Below are 18,755 nucleotides of genomic sequence, written 5' to 3'. Positions count from 1 at the left end.
TGCTTCAGCCTGTATCAGTACTACTATTTGAACACCTATTATATTCCTTGGTCTTATGCTACTTGTTGTTCTACCTAGTTCAGTAAACCTAAGACCTGGCTAAGTTATACCGCATGTTGTGGACTAACCGCCACCAGCACCAAACAACTGCGCAATACATTGAACACCTAATATACTCTGGCCCAGTGTATTAACTGTTATCTAGTGGGACAATTTGCATATTTACTTAATTCCACTCAGTGTCATTCTGCTGCACATCTTCGCTACTGCTACCCTGTTATGAGACCAGCAACCTCAAGTTAATAAGTTCTGGTCCCCATACACTGACATTACCAAAATTTTATTCGGATAAACCGTATTTTCAAATGTGTCTGTGTTCAGGAATTGAAGTGGGCCCAGCTGCTGGGGGCAGGGATGGCTCTAGGAATGTTCGACCAGTGCGGTCGAACAGGGGTGCCACCCATAGAGGGCGCATCTCTCCCCAACATCCCAATTTCAGTGCTGTCCCGCTGTTCCACCCGTGGGCCGAAGTGGTCCATGGGTGGTAAAATCGGGAGGTTGGGGACCCCCACTGCCGCAGCTGTGCGGCAGTGCCGGACCCCAGAGTCTGAATGGATGCTGCGTGCATGCGCGTGACATCCATTCAGTGACAGGAGAGGGCTGGGGGAAACCCAGCTAGCGAGGCTCCCCCCAGCCTGACGTTATTTGGAGGCGTGCCTCCAAATAATGTCAGGCTGGGGGGGGCCTCATTTTTGGCCGGCACAGGGTGCTCCAACCCCTGGACCTGGCCTGGGGGAGCACAGCTATTGGAGGAGGAGCAGCTCTGCATCCTCTTTGTATATACAACTATGGTACGCAATTGTGGCATCACAGGAGGTTATTATGTATACATTTTCCTAATACTTCCAGGCCCTTTCAGATCTCTGGGCCCAATTAATCAGTATCTGCTCGCACCTCTAGGCACCCTCATCTGTGTTTTGTTGTTTCCTTGCTAATGTGGAACTACATGTTCCATGATAACTGCCATCTATTGACTTAAAGATCATACTGACGGCTGTGGTTTGAAAAGCACCAGCAATGCGCACCAGACAATGGCTGCCAGTGCATGTTGGAAAGAACATGTACTTTCACCATAGTCAGAAGTAGTTATAAAACAGTTAGGCCAAAACAGTAGAATATAATAAGCTGCACACAAACCTTTTATTTTCATACTCAACTTTCTTGCCCGTCAAACCTCACATTTTTCAAATGTGTCAGCCAATACCTGTACCACTGAACAGGGTGAAAGTTTGGGCACAAAAAGATGCAAATTTTTTGGGGAGTGAAAACTTTAATCTATATTTCCAGATCTAATCGGTCTCCTACTGTGGATGATAAGAAAAGACTTCGTATAGTGGTTATAAATATAAATACACTATGGGCCTGATTCAGAGCCGCTCGCAAAAAGCAAGCGCTCACTCTGAATCAGGGCGGCCGCATAGAATTTTTTAAAATCCGGCCTCCTGGCCGCTTGCATAGCTGTGGGTTACCACCCACAGCTTTTGCGAGCGGCCAGGTGATGGTCGCGATGGTTGCGATGGTCCCTACCACAAGGGTCTCGTCGCGACCATCGGGCATGCGACGAGACCCTTGTGGTAAGGACTCATTCCCGCAAGCCCCAGTGAGCTTCTGGCTCTAATAGAGCCGGAAGCTCACCATTGACATCACTCGTGATGTCAGTGGGGCCGCCCCCAAGCAGCAGGCGTTCCTTCGGGAATGCATCCTTTTGGCAAGCCAGCCCCCCCGACCCACCTACCTAACGGGTCGACAGCCGCCCCTTTTGGATGCGAGCGCCAGAGCGATTGATCTCTCGCTCGCTCCGGGGCTGCACGTGCGCACTGCCTAACAATCGACCCGCTTGCATGCGCATAGCGCTTGCGAGCGGGTCTGAATCAGGCCCTGTGCCCTGACTCGCCCCAAGCAGCCCCTTTTATCGAGCCTTGTCCCAGCGACTGGTAGTGCCAAAACTACTTGACTAGATTGCACTGATCAATTTGATGTGTGTCATTTGTACACCTGTGTGTGAATGAGTCTAACTGTGTATATTAACTACGAAACGCTAGATGCAGTGGCTGCTGCTTTTTCTGATGCCAAGTTCCTTTTCATCTGCATCTCTAACACGCTGTGAGTGGTGTTTCTCTGTGTCTGCAATGTAAATGGAATGCAAAATTAAAGGAAAAAGATGGCACGCTTCTCCTCTCTGAGCGGTTCAGTCGTGCCGGATGGAGTATTGAGACTTGGGAGCAAATTTACTAAAGGTTGATTTGATGGTCGATTTGAAGTGTGATTTAGCTCACCTCAAACCGACTCAAATCGAATTGTGACAACCCTGTTTTTTTACAAGATTTACTAATGGTTGATTTGTTTTGCAATTTGCAAAACAAATTCGATTTGATTTGGTTTTGAACAGTGATTTGCAGTTCGAGTTGACATGTTCATGTACAAATCGCACAACAAATCCCACTTCAAACCGAACTGCAAATCCCCGACAGCATAGAACTGCTTCATGCTTTCACTTTCAGCATGAGCAGTTCATTCTCACACAGATACATGCAGACATCAGTGAGATGCATGTATCTGACTGTAAAATGTAAACAAATAGTTAAATGTTAAAAAAAAATGACGTGAGGTCCCACTCCAAAACACAACCAGCCCCGGACTTTTCAAACCCAGTCCTGGTTGACTAAGTATAAGTACAGGGAAAAAATTGCTTAGGGTCTCCCTGTACTTAGTTCAACCAGTACTGGGCTATGGGAACCAGTCCTGGTTATGGAATTACAGGGGAAAAATTGAGTAGGGTCTCCCTGTAATTTATAGAACCAGCCCTGGACCCTTTCTAACAGGGGACTGATACCACAGCCAGGGGAGCCCTATCAACGGGCCCCCCAGCCGCAGCATCAGCCCAGGCCAGGGATCCTTAGGGAGTTGAAGACCCCTCCAATAAAGGGGTCTCCCTCTCCAGGGCACCCCTAGCCTAGGACGATAGCCCGGGCTATCCTCGCCACCCCTGGGCGGTGGGTGGTGGGTTGATTTTGTCAGTGTAGTGTAAAAATAGAAGAAAAAAACCACTGTCTATACAGTATAACTGCAGGTCCAAGCAAGCCTCCCCCACATGCTGGTACTTGGAGAACCAAAAGTACCAGCATGCGGGGCATTAAGGGCCCACAGGGTCCTGTAGTTCACATGTAAAGAAATGTTGAAATAAACACACACACCTTACACAGTATAAGTTTAATACATACACACTCACACATACTCACCTATATTACCTCGAGTGGTCCCCTTGTCCAGTAGGCATCGATGGTGTTCTTAAAATAACAAACTGAAAAACGCGACCCTCGCACTAAGCAATAACCATCCTAACCAGGATGGTTATTACTTCCCGACTGAGCGCTCAGATACAGCTTCCTCCTTTAAAGGTCCGTGTCTGAGCGTTCATTGGCTCAGAGAGTTCAGACCCCGCCTCTCTCAGCCAAAGTGGGAGGCACATATAGAAACCGTTGTAATTCCTACACCGTTCACCTGATTTGGATGTAATTACCCTCAAATTAAATCTAAAGTCTGCAGTTAAATCACATCTTGTTTGTTTCATTTCAAAGCCATTGTGGTGGTGAATAGAGGCCAAAATCTGAAAATTCTGTCAATATCCCAATATTTATGGACCTGACTGTATATATATATATATATATATATATATATATATATTCTGTCCACTTGTTTGAAATCTTTTTCTTAACCCTTTGAGTGCCGCTTCCTCGATCTTGAGAGATATATATATATATATATATATATTTATATAAACATATATATATTAGGGGTGAGCGGATTTGCATTTCTGAAATCCGAACACCCCCGAGCCCCCCCGATCCGAGGCCGATCCGAGTCAGGCTCGACTTTTCCCGCCTGACTTGGATCTGAAATCGAGGCGAAACGTCCCGCCTTCCGGGTCTCGCGGGTTTTGGATATAACAAAAGGTACCCCCGTCGGCACCATTTTCTCACTCGGCTGTGGACAGTGAAGAGGGAGGGTGGGAGTTAGGGCTGGCTGGGCTGTGTAGTGTAGTGTAGTGTAGTGCAGTGTAGTGTTGTGCTGTGCTGCGCTGTGCTGCTGTTGTCCATAGGGGCTGTGTCCACTCCTCCAAAGTCCATAGGGGCTGTGTCCACTCCTCCAAAGTTCATAGGGGCTGGCTGTGTTGTGCTGTGCTGCTGTTGTCCATAGTGGCTGTGTCCACTCCTCCAAAGTCCATAGGGACTGGCTGTGTTGTGCTGTGCTGCTGTTGTCCATAGGGGCTGTGTCCACTCCTCCAAAGTCCATAGGGGCTGGCTGGACTGTGTTGTGCAGTCAGTTGTCCATAGGGGCTGTCTCCAATCCAAAGTCCTGTGCAGTGTCCCAGTCCTAAAGGGGCGTTGTAGTGTTGTCCAGGGGGTGCTCTGTCCATCAGGGGTGCTCCCGCCAAGAGCAAAAAAAAAAAATATTTTTTCTGTGTTTGTGAATTGTGTTCGCAGTAGATGCACGTGCATCAACAAAGTAGCGCCAAGCATGCGCCTGTGTCATAAGTAAAGGGCTGGCTGGCTTGACCGTCAAAGGGTGCTGTAACCCCCAAAGTGCCCACCAAACCAAATAAAAAATAATTTTCTGTGTTTGTGAATTGTGTGCAATGTGGCTGCACGTGCATCAACAAAGGAGCAGCGCCAAGCGTGCGCCTGTGTCCCATAAGTAAAGGGCCGGCTGGCTTGTCCATTAAAGGGTGCTGTAACCCCCAAAGTGCACTCCAAAAAAAATAAAAAAATATCTTTTTTTGTGTTTGTGAATTGTGTGCGCAGTAGCCGCACGTGCATCAACAAAGTAGCGCCAAGCGTGCACCTGTGTCATAAGTAAAGGGCCGGCTGGCTTGTCCTTTAAAGGGTGCTGTAACCCCCAAAGTGCACTCAAAAAAAAAAATATATATGTTTTTTTGTGTTTATGAATTGCGTGCGCAGTAGCCGCACGTGCATCAACAAAGTAGCGCCAAGCGTGCGCCTGTGTCATAAGTAAAGGGCCGGCTGGCTTGACCATTAAAGGGTGCTGTAACCCCCAAAGTACACTCCAAAAAAAATAAAAAAATATATTTTTTTGTGTTTATGAATTGTTTGCGCAGTAGCCACACGTGCATCAACAAAGAAGCGCCAAGCGTGCGCCTGTGTCATAAGTAAAGGGCCGGCTGGCTTGACCATTAAAGGGTGCTGTAACTCCCAAAGTGCACTCCAAACCAAATAAAAAATGTTTTTCTGTGTTTGTGAATTGTGTGCACTATGGCTGCACGTGCATCAACAAAGGAGCAGCGCCAAGCGTGCGCCAGTGTCCCATAAGTAAAGAGCCGGCTGGCTTGTTCATTAAAGGGTGCTGTAACCCCCAAAGTGCACTCCAAACCAAATAAAAAAATATATTTTTTTTGTGTTTGTGAATTGCGTGCGCAGTAGCCACACGTGCATCAACAAAGTAGCACCAACCGTGCGCCTGTGTCATAAGTAAAGGGCCGGCTGGCTTGACCATTAAAGGGTGCTGTAACCCCCAAAGTGCACTCCAAAAAAAATAAATAAATATATTTTTTTGTGTTTGTGAATTGTGTGCGCAGTAGCCGCACGTGCATCAACAAAGTAGCGCTAAGCGTGCGCCTGTGTCATAAATAAAGGGCTGGCTTGACCATTAAAGGGTGCTGTAACCCCCAAAGTGCACTCCAAAAAAAATAAAAATATATATTTTTTTGTGTTTGTAAATTGTGTGCGCAGTAGCTGCACTTGCATCAACAAAGTAGCGCAAAGTGTGCGCCTGTGTCCCATAAGTAAAGGGCTGGCTGGCTTGTCCATTAAAAGGTGCTGTAACCCCCAAAGTGCACTCCAAAAAAATTAAAAAAATATATTTTTTTGTGTTTGTGAATTGTGTGCGCAGTAGCCGCACGTGCATCAACAAAGTAGCACCAAGCGTGCACCTGTGTCATAAGTAAAGGGCCGGCTGGCCTGTCCATTAAAGGGTGCTGTAACCCGCAAATGGCACTCCAAAAAAATAAAACAATATATATTTTTCTGTTTGTGAATTGTGTGCGCAGTAGCCGCATGTGCATCAACAACGTAGCACCAAGCGTGCGTCTGTGTCATAAGTAAAGGGCCGGCTGGCTTGACCGTAAAAGGGTGCTGTAACCCACAAAGTGCACTCCAAAAAAAAAAAATATATATATTTTTTTGTGTTTGTGAATTGTGTGCGCAGTAGCCGCACGTGCATCAGCAAAGTAGCACCAAGCGTGCGCCTGTGTCATAAGTAAAAGGCTGGCTGGCTTGACCATCAAAGGGTGCTGTAACCCGCAAAGTGCACTCCAAAAAAAAATATATATTTTTTTGTGTTTGTGAATTGTTGTGCGCAGTAGACGCACGTGCATCAACAAAGTTGCACCAAGCTTGCGCCTGTGTCATAAGTAAAGGGCCGGCTGGCTTGACCATTATAGGTTGCTGTAACCCCCAAAGTGCACTCCAAAAAAAATGTAAAAATATATTCTTTTGTGTTTGTGAATTGTGTGCGCAGTAGCCGCACGTGCATCTACAAAGTAGCGCCAAGCGTGTGCCTGTGTCATAAGTAAAGGGCTGGCTGGCTTGTCCATTAAAGGGTGCTGTAACCCCCAAAGTGCACTCCAAAAAATATAAAAAAATATATTTTTTCGTGTTTGTGAATTGTGTGTGCAGTAGCCGCACGTGCATCAACAAAGTAGCGCCAAGCATGCGCCTGTGTCATAGGTAAAGGGCCGGCTGGCTTGACCATTAAAGGGTGCTGTAACCCCCAAAGTGCACTCCACACCAAATAAAAAAATATTTTCTGTGTTTGTGAATTGTGTGCACTGTGGTTACACGTGCATCAACAAAGGAGAAGCGCCAAGCGTGCGCCTGTGTCCCATAAGTAAAGGGCCGGCTGGCTTGTTTGTTAAAGGGTGCTGTAACCCCCAAAGTGCACTCCAGAAAAAATAAAAAAACATTTTTTTGTGCTTGTGAATTGTGTGTGCAGTAGCCGCACGTACATCAACAAAGTAGCGCCAAGCGTGCGCCTGTGTCATAGGTAAAGGGCCGGCTGGCTTGACCGTTAAAGGGTGGTGTAACCCCCAAAGTGCACTCCAAGAAAAATAAAACATTTTCTTCTGTGTTTGTGAATTGTCTACACTGTACATGCATCCTCAATGCAGCAGCGACAAGCTTGTGTCTGTCTGTTAAAGGGTGGTGTAACCCTCAAAGTGCGCTCCACAAACAATAAAAAAATTCTTCTTTTTTTTCTGTCTTTGTGAATTGTGTGGGCTGTAGCCACACCTGCATCCTCAAAGCAGCAGCGACAAGCGTGCGTCTGTCTGTTAAAGGATTACATCAGTGACAGTATCCAAGTAGGCATGTCAGACAGTCCATACCTGTACTGGCAGGAAAAAGAGGTAATTTGGAGGCCCCTGTACAAACTGGCTCTATTTTACCTGAGTTGCCCCCCCTCCAGTGTGTACTCCGAAAGTGTTTAGTGCAGCCGGGAACCTTGTCAGCGAAAGGCGTAGGAGGTTGCTTCCACAAAATGTGGAGAAGATGATGTTCATAAAAATGAATTATCAACTCTTCCAGGGAGACCAGCCTCCAGAACGTACAGAGGGACCTGTGGTGGTGGATTCCAGCGGGGATGAATTAATACTCTGTGAGGATGAGCATGGACACAACACTGAAGAGGGTGAGGAATCGGTGAATGAGGAGGATGAGGATGACATCTTGCCTCCGTAGAGCCAGTTTGTGCAGGGACAGATTAATTGCCAGCTTGTTTTGTGGGGGCCCAAACGAACCAATCATTTCAGCCACAGTCATGTGGCAGACCCTGGCGCTGAAATGATTGGTTTGTTAAAGTGTGCATGTCCTGTTTATACAACATAAGGGTGGGTGGGTGGGCCCAAGGACAATTCCTTCTTGCACCTCTTTTTTTTTCTTTGCGTTATGTACTATTTGTGGCCTAGTCTTTCAAACTGCCATCCTGTCTGCCACTGAAGTGTCACTCCTAGATGGGCCACGTGTTTGTGCCGCCCACTCGTGTCGCTTAGCATAGTCATCCAGCTACCTCGGTGCAACCTTTTGGACATAAAAACACTATTGTGAGGTGTGAGGTGTTCAGAATAGACTGGAAATGAGTGGAAATTAAGGTTTTTGAGGTTAATAATAGCATAGGAGCAGAAAAATCAACACATTTTGTGATTTTAGCTGTTTTTATGCTTTTTTTTATAAAAAATACAGATCAAAAACACAAAACCCAGAACCCAAAACACTGAAGGGTGGTTTTGGCAAAACCAATCCAGATCCAAAACACGAAGAAAGATCCAGATCCAAAACCAAAGCACAAAACACGAAAAGTGGCCGGTGCACACCCCTAATATATATATATATATATATATTGTATATATAGAGATAACGCCGGCACTCCACAATATAATCAGTACCTGCCTGGGTGCCCTCTAATGGTACATGAACCAAATATACAAAGAAGAACAGCGACACTCACAGGACTTGAAATAAATGAGACTCACGACTCCAAAGGACGCTGATCCTTTGGCGTCGTGAGTCTCATTTATTTCAAGTCCTGTGAGTGACGCTGTTCTTCTTTGTATATATATTGTATATATATAAATATATCCCAAAGATGCTCGGCACTCCCAATGTATTAATAGAAACGTCTCCTGGTGCCTTACCTGAAATGTAGGTATGCAAATAGAAACAATGGATGGCACTCCCGGCTTCCAAATCAAAATAAATAGATTCTCTCACTGCAATGTAGATATCGACGTTTCAGAGACTGTGAAACGTCGATATCCCCACATTGCAGTGAGAGTGTCTATTTATTTCGATTTGGAATCCAGGGGTTCCGTCGTTTGTTTCTATTTGTGTATGTATATATATATATATATATATATACAGTATATATAAACATTACTCTCTAAGCACTTCTAACAGTAAGAGTTGCAAAGTCTCAAGGAACTACAAGTCCCAGAATTTATTTTTGCATAAAATAAAGCCAACCAGTTTCCAAAGAATTTGGAGCTCCACAGCTGGTTTCACTCGCACTCAGCCCTCCATTATCAGACTGCTGTCTTCCCCTTTATAAATCCCGAATCCAACCAGCGGGTTTTGTATTTTTCTATAATAAAGCAAGGGTGCGCCAATAGTGCATGAATCAATAAAATGTATTCAGCAAACTTTTAAAACAATTCTATAACTCTGTACCAAAATTGGTGGTATATATTACCGCTAGTGTAACAGCATGAGAAATATAACATCCACAGCAATACAGCTCACTGCAGGGTGATCTCTCCGTCTGTCTCCTTCCAAAACTGGGCCACACCCCTAGTAGTTTCGTCACTGGGACTTCGTCAGAGGGCTCAAACAAGTAGGGGCATGGCCCAGTTTTGGTGAACCCTTGCCTTATTTTAGTAAAACAAGCAAAAAATATATATTATTTATATAGAAGAGGTTCCTGACGAAAATGCATCTAGCTTTGAAACGTTGGTAACCATCTTAGTGTGCAAGAGTCGTTATTATTTCTGCAGTGAGTGCCGCCGTTGAAGGAATGAAACAGTTAATTTCAGAGACTTCTGCAGATTTTCTGCCAGGGAAGAAAAGAGGAAAAAAAAAGAAAGAGGAAGTGTTGTTTTTTTTCCTTTACTTAGATGTCTTTTTTGTGGAAATCAATCCAATGCAAATGACAAGATAGATGAAAGTAAATGTGCAGTTAATGAAGTAGAACAAGCAAAAATAATAAAAAAAAAAATCTAAACTTATACAGTTGTATATATCTCAGAGCCTGGAGAACATATGTTGAGAACTTCTTCTGTTTGTTAATAATCATTTGAAAAATGGTGATATCAGTGGGTGCTCATCAATCCACTCTACGCTTCTATTGAAGATCACCTGCATTTAATGTCTGAATTTAATATGTATTATTTTAATTTGGATATAATAATATTCAGGCTGTGATCCTCCTGGTGATATCTTGGCAGCAGTATAGAGCAGATATTCTTTTCTTACACTATTAAAGAGAACATCAGACAAACAAGGAGTAAATGAATGTAAGCGCTGTGTTTTTTCATCATGCATGAAGCCTCTATTGTTCACAGTTTCTCTAATTTTGGGGTATATGTACTAAGTCTTGGAGAGTGCAGCTCCTAACTGTCATTTTTCAACTACAGTCTGTAAAGTGACAGTTAGGAGCTGATGAGTTGATACTTTACCTCCGTCCACTTTATCTCTCTTCAAGGCTTAGTACATATACCCTTTTTGGGGGTTGGGTATGGATTGGCGGCTTTCGGGATGTCGACAGCGGCATCCCAACAGTCAAAATCCCGACACCCATAGGTAAGTATGCTAGTACTAACCCTAACCCCTACCTCCCCCTCTAGTGCCTAACCCTAACCCTCCCCTAACTGCTGATATTTACCTTCGGGATGCTGGCGGTCGGGATACTGGTGCCGGGATCTCGATGCCGTCGGGATTTTGGCACCGGTATTTAGACCATCGGAATCCTGCATGCCGGGATGCCAACTGCATCCCTCTTTCGGTCAGAATATGAGTTATACAGGTCATACATCAGCGCCACCATTCCTCAATCCCCTGACGCCAATACATCTATTGATTGGCATTGATGATCAGCGATCCGTCGGGGAATCAGGGAAATTCTGCATGTTAAAATTCCCCCGACTCGCTGATCCCGATAATTTTTTTGGGGGGGATCAGCAAATCAGGAATATAAAACATGTTGGATTTCCCCAATAACCCCACCTGTCAGGGGATCAGGGAATTGCGGCAGTCAGTCGCAGATGCTTGGGCTCCTTAAGCCAGAGAAATTGTTTATTATGGTATTTCACCATGACGTGGAAATGGCAGTCCTGTTTCCAGGCTTTCAAATGTGCCAGATACTAGCTAAAGCTATACACCGACTACAACTGCTAAACAGGTATGTAGCAAAATGTCAACATTCAAGATGTTGACACCAGAATGTCGACATGGACATTACGTCGATAGTCAAATGCAGACATTCACAATGTCGACATTACAAAATATTTTATCCACTGGCACAAGAGAACCATCTGTATTAAATTTAAATCAATTGGATGCTGCCACCTCAGGGAGTATTGCTTGTAACCTCAGAAGATTAGAGCAATAAATAATTTTGACAATTAAATATTGTTGACAGACACATTGTCGATAGCTTATGCTAGTATTAGGGTTAGGCTGCGGTTGGGGTAGAGTTAGGGCTTAAATGCACAAAAAAATGCTATGTAGACATTTTGTACCACACTCACTAAAGAATGTAATATTTTTTACAAACCTAATTTGTTTAACATTTCAAATAAATAAGATGCATGGTTTAAGGTTGGTATTTGTGATGGGAGAAGCTTATTGCAGAGTTTCCATGGGGAGTGTCTTAAAGCTTCCCAAATGCTGTACATAAAATGTCCCAAGATTAAATATGGTTTAATGGATGATCATACAGTAAATGGGTTTAGGAAATGACCATTATCCACCTTTGTGTGCAGCCTTTTTCTGATTGCAACAATAAACCCCCAAATGGCAATTCTGCTGTTTTGGATTCATAATAAATGTTTTGGTTTTTTTAGGTAAGTAATGAGCACAGCAGAGTCTTTGAAATCCATTTTGCCTTAAGCCTCATTATTTCACTGTGCTTATTGTTTCCCCCATGTTTTAGGCATCATGATGAAGTCTTCATCTGTAGAATGTCTTTTGAAACACAAACTCGCATCTCTGTAATAAATTATTTAGGCGGTTTTGAGGGCAGTATTCCAGCAGTTTTCTGAAACCAACTCTTAGCAAATCCAACTTGGCCTTTAGTAAATTCGCGGGTTACAAAACCAGCAGGAAAATGCAAAACTGACGCTTAGTAAATTTATTTCTATATCATCAGAGTTAGGTTGTCCTCGTGATCTCCAAATTGTAATCTTTTTTGCAAATCTGTCCTTAGGAGGCCGAAACTGTCATGAAAATGAATATTTCAGGATGGAATTAGAGACTAGACTCCACAAAGTAAAAATAATGTGTCCAGCATATCTATATTCTCGCCAGCTACTATCTCCTAAGAATTTATCATAAATTTCCGTGGATATTCACCACAATTTAACAACACTTTGGGAAGAGACTTCCTATTGCATTCACAATTTGTGCACTGTTATAAATAACGATAAAGTTCTGAACGCAGAGCAAAAGTGGTTTTCAATTTTCGATGTTCACTTCACTGACTTGTGCATGTCCTTCAACAACCTCTACTAAATTTATTATGTGTTAAATTTATTCTTTTCTTCTGAGTTTATTTGCCAATGTTCTAGGCTGAGTTTGTTTCCGTTGTCTCTGGACATGGAACCGTGCTCTGTAAGTACTACTGTATACAATGCGCATAGCCTGACTGACCTGTGTCTTATGTAACAGCAATGAAATAAACAACCATGACATGTTGAAAGACAAAAACACAGAAGAAAACAATATATTCGGACATGTGCAAACTAATAATGTTACTCAATGTTGAAGATCTTTAAAATTGTCTTCAGGTATTGTGTTGGTTGTAAAATTCAAGTAAAAAAAAATATTCGTATAACAAAAGAAAAGAAAATCATTTTCTTTTTGAACCATTGCTTTCTTGTGTTTATGGTAATAAACTTGTGTATGGTAAAATGATTCAGCATTGGTAATAGAGTAAGAAATAGCAAGTGCCTGGATAAACCATGTTGCAATGCAAGGGGGGTTTTTGCATGTTGGGTAGATACTGACTGCTTTTTAATGTAGCCTACAAATGCCACTCACAGAGACAATTTCTTTGCAAAGTGATTGACAATCAGGGACCATTTTGGGGAGGTAACGAGGAGCGGTGACAAAATCTGGCCCACAGCCTGTAAAATGACAACTAGAAGCTAATTGGTATTTTATCGATTTCCACTTTATCTATACAAGGTGTTATAGTCAGAAGCCATCTTGTGCAAACAGACTCCATCTACAACTAAATCTCACTGATGCACAGATGTACATATAAGGACATAAGAAGCTATTCAAATGTTTTAGCTTAACTTCTTGGAAACTATGGGCCTGATTCAGACCCACTCGCGAGCGGCTGTACGCTCGCAAGTGGGTCGATGGTCTGCACTGAGCATGCGCACGACGGAGGGAGCTCCGTCGTGCGCATGCGCCAGACACGACGAGCGAAGGACTTTCCTTTGCTCGTTGTGTCCGATCAAAGGGGGCGTGCTGTCAATGTTGATTGGTGGGCGTGCCGGGGGCGTGCCTGCCTGACGGGGGCGTTCCCACGGGAACGCCTCCCGTCAGAAGCCGGCCCACTGACATCACTAGTGATGTCAGTGGGAGTGATTTTGGCTCTGATAGAGCCAAAATCACTCCGGAGCTTGCGGTTGAAAACCTCAACCGCAGGCTCCGGCTCGCAATTTCGATGGTCACGACCATCGCGGCCATCAAAATGCACGCTCGTATAGCCTGTGGGTGGTGACCCACAGCTATACGAGCGTCCAGGAGGACGCTCCATGAAAAAGGAGCCCGGCCCTCATGCAGAGCGAGCGCTCTGCTCAGAGCGTACGGCTCTGAATGAGGGCCTATGACCACAGGATGTCAGTAAACTGTAACTGATGCAGAAAAAGCAGAACACTTTGTGATTGGCTGAAAGTTTAACGTATGCCCCTGGAAGATTTACAGCTTGTATGGCAACATATGTAACCAGAATATGCTATAAAAATTCATATTTGGGACTGATTAAAAAGAGAAGTTTTGTGCCCACCACCTGTGTATGTGCAATTTCTCTCCGGTCGTCAGAAGCTGATAAGGGGCTTGAAGGTCACTGATAAGAGCTTGTTGTGGGTCCAGGGAAGACCCCCAGATTCCACAAAGGCTTGATACATCTTCCCCTTGGAGAAAGATAAAGTGGAGCAGTTGCCAAAAACAACCAATCAGCTTGTAACTGTCATTTTATAGACTGTGCTGGGTAAATAATAGCTTGAAGCTTATTGTTTACTATCGAAAATGTCTCCAGTTTATCTAGAAGGTTTGATACATCTCCACCTCTGGATCTCCACCTTGATCTCTAAAGCTTCATTGCATTTAACTCGGTACGTCCCAACTGCACTCCGGGAAACTGAGGGTGCTAATCATCAATCCCCTGAGTCAACTCTCATTCACTAAGCACAGGAATCTTACAATAAAACAATCAGCTTTCTTGGGTGCCTCCAGGGGGTATATTTACAAAAGATCACTTTTGGATTCGATTTGTCATTCGATTTTGGTTCGATTTCCATTCAATTTTGATATTGGAGATTACTAAACCCAAAATCGAATGTCATATCGAACAGAAAACATAATTTCACTCAAAATCGATTTTATAGGCAAAACATCAATGTTTTCCCAGAGTCAAATATAGGATCCCTTCATTTATTAACATTCGATTTACAAATCGAACGTAAATCGAACTCTGGATCGAGCTTCAAATCCCCAAATCAATAAAATAATGATAGACAGTCGATTTGAGCTTCTAAACACCATTATTTTGGCTGGAAATTGATTGCAATGCTTTTAAAAGAGCCCCAAAAACATGTGGGGCAGTCTGGCTGTAGGAATAAGGGCTGTTCAAGGCTATGCTATGCTGTCCCACCTACCTGCGGTATCAGGGGCGTAACTAGCTCATTGGGTGCCCCATAGCAAATGTGCACACAGGCCCCCTCCCCCCCCATGGTGGGGTTCAGCCGACATAACCAAGCAAGCAAGAAAATTGTTCTTTTTTTAATTATATGTATATACAGTATGTATATCCATGTATATATACATATATATATATATATATATATATATATATTTAAGATGAGCATATTATATTTATGAAGATATTATAAATCACTTTCACTTTTCTAGAGTGTGCACAAGTGTTTCCAATTTTTTCCCCGTTAATTAGTGTGAATGTGATACATCTTGCCCAATAGTAAGTATCGAGGAAGTTGAGTTCGATTGTGTATTCGATTTTAATGGTGATTTGAGGTTCGATTTTGGAAGGGATTTCATAAACTAAACACAAAATCCTTTCTTAAAATCGACCAAAATCCAATTCGATTTGAAAATCGAATGCAAAATCGAATATTAGTAAATGAGGGATTTGTTAATGGATTTTGCAGTTCGATTTAAATTTGATTTCAGTTGATTTTATAGATTCATAAAATCAAATACCAAATCACACTTTAGTAAATTTACCCCCAGGTGAGTGAGTACTCAATTTAGAAATATACAGTATAAATGTATGTGCTATTATCTTGTAGCAATGCATAAATGCATGACGCAAAATGGGTACTATTGTCATGTAATGTTAGGACCACCAAAAAGCAGAGACGCCATGGCGTGACTTGGTGGCTTAACCATATATTTGCAAATATATGTACTGAGATCTTTGAAATTACTATTATTATATAGGATGTAAATATCTTTACAGGCAAGTTATGTATGATTTTTCTTGTCTAGATTATCCCCCTTTCTTACACGCACCTGTAATGGGCTTATAAATTGATTTAAGCAACCACCATTTTGTATGGAAAAACTCACAATCCACCATTAGATGGGCATCACACACCCTCTCATTCTTGTGGGAGCGGTACATTTGAAGCATCCAATGGATAGATATTATTTTTACTAATTATCAAACAATAATCAGACACAGTATAATATTGGCACTCCCTTATACAGTAAATACAGTAAATCCAATTCATGTGAATAAAGTGGTGCATCAAAAAAAATATTCTCTAGGTATAGTTCAATTTTCCTTTGCAATGAAGTGTTGTCATACAGTATAATATAGTGATGAATCTGCTGTTGTAAAATAATAAAAATGAAGGATTTGCTTTTTTGAATCTCCAGAATAAATATACAGGGGTCTATTTATCATTCTCACCGTGATTTACGCAAACTGTCTTTTAATTTTGCTGCTTTTTTTGCATTGCTTCCTTTATCAACATGGGGCTGCAGACAGCTCTGCCGGGCCCAGGTACAGGGAGGGGGTGTGGCCAACCTGAGGAGGTGTGGCCAGGCCCCCTCTTTACAAAAAATTACAAATTCAACATGTTCGCAGGGGGGTGCCAGTGTCCAGCGCTGTGGACGCAATCGCTCCTCCCAGCAGTCAGTCCTCTCTCTCACTACCCGAACTAAAGTAGCGGCGGGGTTGGGCTGCAGGACCGGCCCCTTCAACATGCCTGAGCCCAGGTAAATAGTACCTGCTTCCTCCCCTCTCTGTACCCCTATATGCCCAATATAAGGTTTCCGCATACAGATCGAGAGCGCTAGTGCGTATGGATTGATCTGCCTATCGACGGACCCCAGTTTCCATGAAATTGATGTTTCTGGGCTGTGAATGGGCAGCGACTATGCTATCACACAAAGGGGTCTATTTTTTAAGCCTTGGATTAAGATAAAGTGAACAGAGCTAAAGTACCAACCAACTAGCTTCTAACTGTCATTTTGCAAACACAGCCTGTGACATGGTAGTTAGGAGCTGATTGGCTGGTACCTTATCTCCATTCACTTTATCTTCATCCAAGGCTTAGTAAACAGACAACAAAACTCTTTTGTCTGGTGGGTGTGTCACAAGGGTGTTGTGGGCGTGTCAGGGGAGTGTCATGGGCATGTAAGATGTCTTCCTTGCTCAATGGTAATGTGTGGACAGAAATGGGAAACCAGTTTATGCCGAATCTTTTGCACCTGGCACGGGGCTGGCCTAAGTCCTGATACTAATGATGAATGCTGCAAGTGTGAATGTAAGAAGAGTGGGCGGGACAGGCAGCCAAACGGATCTTTACTACACAAAGGCGGATTCTGGCATTAGCAGCATCTAGCAAGCAGGTTGCTTCAACCCTACAGAAAGCCAGGAAATGCTGGAAAAAGTACTTATCTCTGCTTGATAGAGTCCCCTACACATTGGCATAACAAAAATGGGCGCAGGAGGTGCTGTACACATGAGACCCACACTGCAGCCTCCGCACCTTTAGACAATACTTACCCTTATGGAAATCATCTGGAAAATGGCATTGGCTCCACTTCCCAGAGATCTATGCATGTGCTAGCGGAGACTGCACACAGCCCCCCTCCTCTCTTAATCTGGCCCTGCCCTTAAAAGCTGATAGATGATTGCTTCTATTGGGTTAATGCACAGGTTCTCAACTCCATCCTCAGGACCACAAACAGTGAATGTTTTCCAGGTCTCCTCATAGAATCAGAAGTTAAATAATTAGCACGACCTGTGGATCTTTTAAAATGTGTCAGTGAGTAAAGAGTACACCTGTGCAACTGCTGGGTGACCTGGAAAATGTGACCTGTGTAGGGTCCTGAGGACAGAGTTTGAGAACCACTGGGTTAATGCAAAGTTTGGCATTTTGCTCCGTTACCACATACAGTATACCTCTGTATTTTTTTCAAGCACTGTATCAGACATGTACATACACAGGGGCGGATTGGTCTTTACCTTGATTGGGGAAAATCCCGGTGGGCCGATTGGTCCTTGTGGCCGCTTGTCAACTGTGGCCCCGCCCCCCGAATCACGTCACCTGGCTGTTTTTTATTATTTCAGCATGCCGGCCTGGTTGTCAGCTCCCTGCAGCCCACCTCTATCGTAAGAAAAGGTGTTGCAATAGGGAGCTACATCAGATGCGGCGCCGCACGCCAGCATGTGACCTTGGGGGAAGAGTGGTCCGCGGCCGATGGGGGCAAATGGGGTAAGTTACTTGCTGGCCAAGCAGCCAGCCAGGGCGTGCGCAACCCGTTTAGTCAGCACTGCAGGGAGGCGCCCGGCTGGAGAGGAGCTCTCCTTGCAGCTGTTGCTGAGTCAGTTGTTGCTGCTGCCGCCTGTCACACTGTATGAGCAGCAGAGAAGAAGAAGCGGCTCTTCACAGTCTCACCCCTTGCTGTTGCCCCTCCTGGCTGGGTCTCCTACCCTTTACTCTCCTTGCCACTGCCGCACTCCACCTGAGCACTACTGGAAGCAACGGAATGGGCTTTGAGCTTTGGCGTTAGGCACTGGGCCAAGCCAGGGACCACAGACATCGGCGGGACTCGGGTGTCATCGGTGGTGGTGAGTGCGGGACCCCAGAAGAGATGCGACCAGCACCTGGTAGTGCACCCGGTATAAGTGGAGAAAGGGGACACTATGTCTGACTGGCAAGGGGGAGGGGTGCTAAGTGTGTCCAGGAAAGGGGAGGGTTGGTAAGTGTGGCCACTAAAAGAGGGGTTGCCATGTGTGTCCTGTAAAGGGAGAGGGTGTTTTTAAGTGCCCAGTAAGAGAAGTGAGGGTGGTGCCAAGTGTGCCGAGGGAGGGGATTCCAAGTGATCCCAAGAAAGGGGTAGTTCTGTCCTGGCACTGTCCTGCCCCTGTCACCTCTGTCCCGGTTTTGTCTCCTCTGTCCTCATGCTGTCACCTCTATCCTACCCTGCCCTATTTCCTGCCACCTCTGTCCTGCCCTGTCACTTCTGTCCTGGTCCTGTCACCTCTGTCCCGGTTTTGTCTCCTCTGTCCTCGTGCTGTCACCTCTATCCTACCCTGACTATGTCCTGCCACCTCTGTCCTGCTCTCTCATTTCTGTCCTGGTCCTGTCACCTCTGCACTGTCTCTGTCACCCCTCTCTTCTGTCCCCTCTGTTCTGTCTTGGCACT

The sequence above is a fragment of the Taudactylus pleione genome, unplaced genomic scaffold, assembly GCF_031769625.1.
Source record: "Taudactylus pleione unplaced genomic scaffold, aTauple2 ptg000431l, whole genome shotgun sequence".
Taxonomy (NCBI): Eukaryota; Metazoa; Chordata; class Amphibia; order Anura; family Myobatrachidae; genus Taudactylus; species Taudactylus pleione.
Note: the sequence above shows the minus strand (reverse complement) of the source record.